Raw genomic sequence first — 10,339 nt, forward strand, 5'->3', positions numbered from 1 at the left:
TCAATTGTAGCTCTTTTCGATAACTAAGAGTGTCGAACCCAACGAGGAGCAGAAGGAAATGACAAGTGATTTTCAACAATGTAATGTCTGATAACTTGTAATGAGCAAGTAACCATAATAATAGCAAAGTGCAACAAGGTAGCCCAATCCTTTTGAGGCGAAGGACATGCCAAAACGGTCTCTTATAATAGGCAAGGCGTTCTTGAGGGTACATGGGAGTTTCATCTAGTTGATTCGGTTCGTTTTCGCTACTTTGATAATCTGATATGTATGTGGACCGGTGCTTAGATCTCGTTCTTACTTGAACAAACCTCGTACTTATGATTACCCCCCCCCCCTCGCAAGCATCCGCAACTACAAGAAAAGTATTAAGAATAAATTCTAACCATAGCATTAAACTTTTGGATCCAATCGGTCCCTTATGGAATAGCGCATAAACTAGGGTTTAAGCTTCTGTCACTCACGCAACCCATCATCTAATAACTACTCCACAATGCATCCCCTTAGGCCCAAATATGGTAAAGTGTCATGTAGTCAGCATTCACTTGGCACGACTAAGGGAATCACAACATACATACTATCAAAATACCGAACACATATCAAGTTCACATGATTACTTGCGACATGATTTCTCTCGTGACCTCATGAACAAAAGTAACTACTCACACATGATAATCATGCTCAAGATTAGAGGGGTATTAAATATCATATTGGATTTGAACATATAATCTTCCACCAAGTAAACCACATAGTAATCAATTACAAGATGTAACCAACACTACTAGTCACCCACAACCACCAATCTATAGTTCTGGTAACAAGATTGAACACAAGAGATGAACTAGGGTTTGAGATGAGATGGTGTTGTTGAAGATGTTGATTGAGATTGCCCTCCCCAATACGGGAGAGTTGTTGGTGATGATGATGACGATGATTTCCCCCTCCGGGAGGGAAGCTCCCCCGGCGGAATCGCTCTGCCGGAGGGAAAAAGTGCTCCTGCCCAAGTTCTTCCTCGAGACAGTGGCGCTCCATCCCGAAAGTCCTCTCCTTATTTTTTCTAGGTCAAAATGACTTATATACCAGAAGAAGATGGGCACAGGAGGTGGGCCTGGGCAAGCACAACTCACCAGGGCGTGTCTGGGCTCCCTAGCGCGCCCAGGTGGGTTGTGCCCGCCTGGTGGGCTCCCTCTGGTACTTATTTGCTCCAATATTATTCATATATTAAATAAAAATTCTTTGTAAATTTTCAGCTGGTTTGGATTTGTGCAGAATAGGTAGCCTGGCATAGCTTTTCCAGGTCCATATTTCCATCTACCGGAATTCTCCCTCTTTGTGTGTACCTTGCATATTATGAGAGAAAAGGCATTAGAATTACTCCAAAAAGCATTATTATGCATAAAAACATGATAAATAACTGTAGGAAAACATGATGCAAAATGGATGTATCAACTCCCCCAAGCTTAGACCTTGCTTGTCCTCAAGCAAAAACCGAAATCGAAAAACATGTCCACATGCTTAGAGAGAGAGAGAGGTGTTGATAAAAAAATATAGACATAGAAGCATAATGTTGATTATTATAACAGCAAAAAGCTTAAACATAAGACTTTTATCATAGACTTCTTATGAATAAGTGAAAATTCATCACACTATCGAAGTATGAAGCATAAACTCTATTAGAGACAAACAAACTATGTTATCAGAGCCTTTAGGCAAGTCCACTTACTCAACCATCATATAGCCCTCCATGTTTCCAAACACTCACCGCATACACATGAGCAAAACATTTCAACTGGACACATAGAAAGATAGGGGCTTATAGTTTTGCCTCCCAATGTATGTCAACAATAATGACCCATGCTACCCATATTCAGCTGGACATATGTGCCTAGATCTTTCCTCACCACATGATGCTTGCCAAAGGAGAAAAATAAAAAGGAATAGAGATAAAACTTTGACTCTTTTCATAAAAGTAAATACATAAAAGTAAAAGATAGGCCCTTCGCAAAGAGAAGCAGAGGTTGACATGTGCTTATTTGTTTGTATGCTCAACCCCTTAGTGCAAAAGAACGTCACGTTGTATTGCCCCTTGTGATGGCAACTTTTATTATGCACTCTATCGCTTTTATTCTTCACCATCACAAGTTCGTACAATGCTCAATTTTCTCTTACACTAAATGATCTCACACTTTTAGAAGCAATTTTTATTGCCTTATTGCACCGATGACGACTTACTTGAGGGATCTTGCTCAACCCCTAGGTAGGTAAGGTGGACTCTTGAAAATAAGATTTGGGTTTAATGGTTTTTGGATGCGCCAGTAGTATCTCTACTTGGTGCGGAATTTTTTTGGCTAGCAAAGATAGGGGCAAGAACCACATGTTAAAGTATGCATGAGAATATGACTTCTACGTGAATATGAACAAACATAAATCATTAAGTTGTCTTCCTTGTCCAACGTCAACAATTCTGGCATATATATTTTGATGGGGGCTCACAATCACAAAATATTTCTAGGATAATGTATTTATATGTGAATCTTCTCTTCCCTTATTAATTCTTTCATGAGTTGCATCATTGACTAATGTTGTGTTTGTCAATCTCTAATAAAATTTTCTACTTATACTTTTCCTTATGTGGTGTCATCACCTACCTTAAGATTAGCATATGATCTTCTTGATTTATTTCCTTCCCTTCCCTTTTATTTATTTCCTTTTTTATTGCAACAAGAAAGTAAAGAATGCAAAAACTCAAACTAAACTTTATTATATATCTAGCACATGATTACAAAGATAGATCACTAAGCAAACTCTCGAACAGAAAGGATCGAACTAAAATAAGTAAAGGCTAAAGATAATGGGGATGATACGATACCGGGGCACCTCCCCCAAGCTTGACGGAAGCAAAGGGGAGTGCCCATACCCTATACTCAATTTTCTTTTGGTGATGAAGAAGGTGGTGGTGGTGTAGTAGAGGTCCTGTCCTTCAAGATTAAGAGATTCTCCAATCTACGGATGACGTTCCGAAGGAAGATGATATCATCTTGATCCAGAATATTTTCACGAGTGAGATATTTATTTTGAACACAAACCATTTCAATGATCCGAAAGGCTTCGATCTTAGTAGGGGTAAGATGAGCATAGTAAGGTTTAAGGATATCTTCTTCTTCCTCCTCGGCCGGCAATGCTTGGTTGACCACCGGGCTTGCTATACGGTAACCTCCTTGCTTGTGTCTCCCTTGACGACCTCTACAGGCTCCTCTCTCTTCAACTCAATCTTCATCAACCAAGCATCCTCTTCCACATTGTTGGAGGAAGAAGACATGATGCCTGGCTCAATAGATCTGACCGAAAATAGCAAGGAAAAGAGAACAGAAGATTTCTCCGCGATACGGTGATCAATAGGTGTTGGAAATATGCCCTAGAGGCAATAATAAAAGCATTATTATTATATTTCTTTGTTCATGATAATTGTCTTTATTCATGCTATAACTGTATTATCCGGAAATCGTAAATACACGTGTGAATACATAGACCATAATATGTCCCTAGTAAGCCTCTAGTTGACTAGCTCGTTGATCAACAGATAGTCATGGTTTCCTGGCTATGGACATTGGATGTCATTGATAACGGGATCACATCATTAGGAGAATGATGTGATGGACAAGACCTAATCCTAAGCATAGCACAAGATCGTGTAGTTCGTTTGCTAGAGCTTTTCCAATGTCAAGTATCTTTTCCTTTGACCATGAGATCGTGTAACTCCCGGATACCGTAAGAGTGCTTTGGGTGTATCAAACGTCACAACGTAACTGGGTGACTATAAAGGTGCACTACGGGTATCTCCGAAAGTGTCTGTTGGGTTGACATGGATCGAGACTGGGATTTGTCACTCCATATAACGGAGAGGTATCACTGGGCCCACTCGGTAATGCATCATCATTATGAGCTCAAGGTGATCAAGTGGTTGATCACGGGATCATGCATTACGTTACGAGTAAAGTGACTTGCCGGTAACGAGATTGAACAAGGTATTGGGATACCGACGATCGAGTCTCGGGCAAGTAACATACCGATTGACAAAGGGAATTGTATACAGGGTTGATTAATCCTCGACATCGTGGTTCATCCGATGAGATCATCGTGGAGCATGTGGGAGCCATCATGGGTATCCAGATCCGCTGTTGGTTATTGACCGGAGAGTCGTCTCGGTCATGTCTGCTTGTCTCCCGAACCCGTAGGGTCTACACACTTAAGGTTCGGTGACGCTAGGGTTATGAAGATATGTGTATGCAGTAACCCGAATGTTGTTCGGAGTCCCGGATGAGATCCCGGACGTCACGAGGAGTTCCGGAATGGTCCGGAGGTAAAGAATTATATATAGGAAGTGCTGTTTTGGGCATCGGGACAAGTTTCGGGGTTATCGGTATTGTACCGGGACCACCGGAGGGGTCCCGTGGGCCCACCGGGTGGGGCCACCTGTCCCGGGGGGTCACATGGGCTGTAGGGGGTGCGCCTTGGCCTACATGGGCCAAGGGCACCAGCCCTACTAGGCCCATGCGCCTAGGGTTTCCACCAAGGAGGAGTCCAAGTGGTGGAAGGCACCCCGAGGTGCCTTGGGTGGGAGGGAAACCTCCCCTTGGCAGCCGCACCTAGGAGATTGGATCTCCTAGGCTGCGCACCAACCCCCCTTGGCCCTCCTATATATAGTTGAGGAGAGGGCGGACTTCATACCTGAGCCTTTGGTGCTTCCTCTCTCCCCGTTTCGTCTCTCTCTCGTAGTATAGGCGAAGCCCTGCTACTGTGACGCCCTGCATCCACCACCACGCCGTCGTGCTGCTGGATCTTCATCAACCTCTCCTTCCCCCTTGCTGGATCAAGAAAGGAGGAGACTTCATCCGTTCCGTACGTGTGTTGAACGCGGAGGCACCGTCCGTTCGGTGCTTGATCATCGGTGATTTGAATCACGTCGTGTTCGACTACATCATCCCCGTTCCTTGAACGCTTCCGCTCGCGATCTACAAGGTACGTAGATGCATCCGACCACTCGTTTCTAGATGAACTCCTAGATGGATCTTGGTGAAACCGTAGGAAAATTTTTGTTTTCTGCAACGTTCCCCAACAGTGGCATCATGAGCTTGGTATATGCCTAGTTCTCTTGGACGAGTAGAACACAAACTAGTTGTGGGCGTTGATTTTGTTCAATATGCTTGCCGTTACTAGTCTTATCTTGCTTCAACGGAATTGTGGGATGAAGCGGCCCGGACCAACCTTACACGTATGCTTACGTGAGACCGGCTCCACCGACAAACATGCACAAGTTGCATAAGGTGGCTGGCGGGTGTCTGTCTCTCCTACTTTAGTTGGAGCGGATTCGATGAACAGGGTCCTTATGAAGGGTAAATAGAAGTTGACAAATCACGTTGTGGCTTTTGCGTAGGTAAGAAACGTTCTTGCTAGAAACCCATAGCAGCCACGTAAAACATGCAAACAACAATTAGAGGACGTCTAACTTGTTTTTGCAGGGTATGATATGTGATGTGATATGGCCAAAAGGATGTGATGAATGATATATGTGATGTATGAGATTGATCATGTTCTTGTAATAGGAATCACGACTTACATGTCGATAAGTATGACGGTGACAAGGATGATCATGGAGCCCCAAGATGGAGATCAAAGGAGCTACGTGATATTGGCCATATCATGTCACTATTATTATTTGATTGCATGTGATGTTTATCATGTTTTGCATCTTGTTTACTTAGAACGACGGTAGTGAATAAGATGATCCCTTACAACAATTTCAAGAAGTGTTCTCCCCTAACTGTGCACCGTTGCTACAGTTCGTCGCTTCGAAGCATCACGTGTTAATCGGGTGTGATAGATCCTTTCGTTCACATACAACGGGTGTAAGCAAGATTTACACATGCAAAAACACTTAGGGTTAACTTGACGAGCCTAGCATGTGAAGACATGGCCTCGGAACACAGAGACCGAAAGGTCGAACACGAGTCGTATGGAAGATACGATCAACATGGAGATGTTCACCGATGATGACTAGTCCGTCTCATGTGTTAATCGGACACGGCTTAGTCGACTTGGATCGTGTAACACTTAGATGACTAGAGGGATGTCTAATCTGAGTGGGAGTTCATTAATAATTTGATTAGATGAACTTAATTATCATGAACTTAGTCTAAAATCTTTACAATATGTCCTGTAGATCAAATGGCCAACGTTGTATTCAATTTCAACGCGTTCCTAGAGAAAACCAAGCTGAAAGACGATGGCAGCAACTATACGGACTGGGTCCGGAACCTAAGGATCTCCTCATAGCTGCCAAGAAAGATTATGTCCTACAAGCACCGCTAGGTGATCCACCCGTCCCACAGAACCAAGACGCTATGAATGCTTGGCAGACACGTACTGATGACTACTCCCTCGTTCAGTGCGGCATGCTTTACAGCTTAGAGCCGGGGCTCCAAAAGCGTTTTGAGAGACATGGAGCATATGAGATGTTCGGAGAGCTAAAAATGGTTTTTCAAGCTCATGCCCGGATCGAGAGATATGAAGTCTCCGATAAGTTCTTCAGCTGTAAGATGGAGGAAAATAGTTTTGTCAGTGAGCACATACTCACTATGTCTGGGTTACATAACCGCTTGACTCAGCTGGGAGTTAATCTCCCGGATGACGCGGTCATTGACAGAATACTCCAGTCGCTTCCACCAAGCTACAAGAGCTTTGTGATGAACTTCAATATGCAGGGGATGGTAAAGACCATTCCTGAAGTATTTGCTATGCTGAAATCAGTAGAGGTAGAAGTCAAGAAGGAACATCAAGTGTTGATGATGAATAAAACCACTAAGTTCAAGAAGGGCAAGGGTAAAAAGAACTTCAAGAAGGACGGCAAGGAAGTTGCTGCGCCCGGCAAGCAAGCTGTCGGGAAGAAGTCAAAGAATGGACCCAAGCCTGAGATAGAGTGCTTTTATTGCAAAGGGAAGGGTCACTGGAAGCGGAACTGCCCCAAATACTTAGCGGACAAGAAGGCCGGCAACACCAAAGGTATATTTGATATACATGTAATTGATGTGTACCTTACCAGTATTCGTAGTAACTCCTGGGTATTTGATACCGGTGCCGTTGCTCATATTTGTAACTCACCACAGGAGCTGTGGAATAAACGGAAACTGGAAAGGGACGAGGTGACGATGCGCGTCGGGAATGGTTCCAAGGTCGATGTGATCGCCGTCGGCACGCTACCTCTACATTTACCTACGGGATTAGTTATAAACCTCAATAATTGTTATTTAGTGCCATGTCTGAGCATGAACATTGTATCAGGATCTCGTTTAATACGAGATGGCTACTCATTTAAATACGAGAATAATGGTTGTTCTATTTATATGAGAGATATGTTTTATGGTCATGCTCCGATAGTCAATGGTTTATTCTTAATGAATCTCGAGCGTATTACTACACATGTTCATAGTGTGAGTACCAAGAGATGTAAGGTTGATAATGATGGTCCCACATACTTGTGGCACTGCCGCCTTGGTCACATAGGTGTCAAACGCATGAAGAAGCTCCATGCAGATGGACTTTTAGAGTCTCTTGATTATGAATCATTTGACACATGCGAACCATGCCTCATGGGAAAAATGACCAAGACTCCGTTCTCAGGAACAATGGAGCGAGCAACCAACTTATTGGAAATCATACATACTGATGTGTGCGGTCCAATGAGTGTTGAGGCTCGCGGTGGCTATCGTTATGTTCTCACCCTCACTGATGACTTAAGTAGATATGGGTATGTCTACTTAATGAAACACAAGTCTGAAACCTTTGAAAAGTTCAAGGAATTTCAGAGTGAAGTTGAGAATCAACATGACAGGAAAATCAAGTGTCTACGACCAGATCGTGGAGGAGAATACTTGAGTCACGAATTTGGCACACACTTAAGAAAATGTGGAATAGTTTCACAACTCACACCGCCTGGAACACCTCAGCATAACGGTGTGTCCGAACGTCGTAATCGCACTCTATTAGATATGGTGCGATCTATGATGTCTCTTGCCGATTTACCGCTATCCTTTTGGGGGTATGCTTTAGAGACTGCCGCATTCACTTTAAATAGGGCTCCGTCGAAATCCGTTGAGACGACACCGTATGAATTATGGTTTGGGAAGAAACCTAAGTTGTCGTTTCTAAAAGTTTGGGGATGCGATGCTTATGTCAAGAAACTTCAACCTGAAAAGCTCGAACCCAAGTCGGAAAAATGCGTCTTCATAGGATACCCTAAAGAAACTTATGGGTATACCTTCTACCTCAGATCCGAAGGCAAGATCTTTGTTGCCAGGAATGGATCCTTTCTAGAGAAAGAGTTTCTCTCGAAAGAAGTAAGTGGGAGGAAAGTAGAACTTGATGAAGTATTGCCTCTTGAACCGGTAAATGGCGCAACTCAAGAAAATGTTCCTGAGGTGCCTGCACCGACTAGAGAGGAAGTTACTCATGATGATCAAGATACTTCTGATCAAGCTCCTACTGAAATTCGAAGGTCCACAAGGACACGTTCCGCACCAGAGTGGTACGGCAACCCTGTCTTGGAAATCATGTTGTTAGACAACGGTGAACCTTCGAACTATGAAGAAGCGATGGCGGGACCGGATTCCAACAAATGGCTAGAAGCCATGAAATCCGAGATAGGATCCATGTATGAAAACAAAGTATGGACTTTGACTGACTTGCCCGTTGAACGGCGAGCCATAGAAAATAAATGGATCTTTAAGAAGAAGACAGACGCGGATGGTAATGTGACCATCTATAAAGCTCGGCTTGTCGCTAAGGGTTATCGACAAGTTCAAGGGGTTGACTACGATGAGACTTTCTCACCAGTAGCGAAGCTAAAGTCCGTCCGAATCATGTTAGCAATTGCCGCATTCTATGATTATGAAATATGGCAAATGGACGTCAAAACGGCATTCCTTAATGGTTTCCTTAAGGAAGAATTGTATATGATGCAGCCGGAAGGTTTTGTCGATCCTAAGAATGCTAACAAGGTGTGCAAGCTCCAACGCTCGATTTATGGGCTGGTGCAAGCATCTCGGAGTTGGAACATTCGCTTTGATGAGATGATCAAAGTGTTTGGGTTTACGCAGACTTATGGAGAAGCCTGCGTTTACAAGAAAGTGAGTGGGAGCTCTGTAGCATTTCTCGTATTATATGTAGATGACATACTTTTGATGGGAAATGATATAGAACTCTTGGACAGCATCAAGGCCTACTTGAATAAGAGTTTTTCAATGAAGGACCTTGGAAAAGCTGCTTATATATTAGGCATCAAGATCTATAGAGATAGATCGAGACGCCTCATAGGTCTTTCACAAAGCACATACCTTGATAAGATATTGAAGAAGTTCAATATGGATCATTCTAAGAAGGGGTTCTTACCTGTGTTACAAGGTGTGAAATTGAGCTCAGCTCAATGTCCGACCACGGCAGAAGATATAGAAGAGATGAGTGTCATCCCCTATGCCTCAGCCATAGGTTCTATTATGTATGCCATGCTGTGTTCCAGACCTGATGTAAACCTTGCCGTAAGTTTGGTAGGAAGGTACCAAAGTAATCCCGGCAAGGAACACTGGACAGCGGTCAAAAATATCCTGAAGTACCTGAAAAGGACTAAGGAAATGTTTCTCGTTTATGGAGGTGACGAAGAGCTCGTCGTAAAGGGTTACGTCGACGCTAGCTTCGACACAGATCTAGATGACTCTAAGTCACAAACCGGATACGTGTATATGTTGAATGGTGGAGCAGTGAGCTCGTGCAGCTGCAAACAGAGCGTCATGGCGGGATCTACATGTGAAGCAGAGTACATGGCAGCCTCGGAGGCAGCACATGAAGCTATATGGGTGAAGGAGTTCATCACCGACCTAGGAGTCATACCCAATGCGTCGGGGCCAATCAAACTCTTTTGTGACAACACTGGAGCTATTGCACTTGCCAAGGAGCCCAGGTTTCACAAGAAGACAAGGCACATCAAGCGTCGCTTCAACTCCGTTCGTGAAAATGTTCAAGATGGAGACATAGAGATTTGTAAAGTACATACGGACCTGAATATAGCAGATCCGTTGACTAAACCTCTCCCTAGGGCAAAACATGATCAACACCAGAATTCCATGGGTGTTCGATTCATCACAATGTAACTAGATTATTGACTCTAGTGCAAGTGGGAGACTGTTGGAAATATGCCCTAGAGGCAATAATAAAAGCATTATTATTATATTTCTTTGTTCATGATAATTGTCTTTATTCATGCTATAACTGTATTATCCGGAAATCGTAA

Source organism: Triticum urartu, chromosome 1A (genome assembly GCF_056163025.1).
Source record: "Triticum urartu cultivar PI428250 chromosome 1A, HENAU_Tu73, whole genome shotgun sequence".
Taxonomy (NCBI): domain Eukaryota; kingdom Viridiplantae; phylum Streptophyta; class Magnoliopsida; order Poales; family Poaceae; genus Triticum; species Triticum urartu.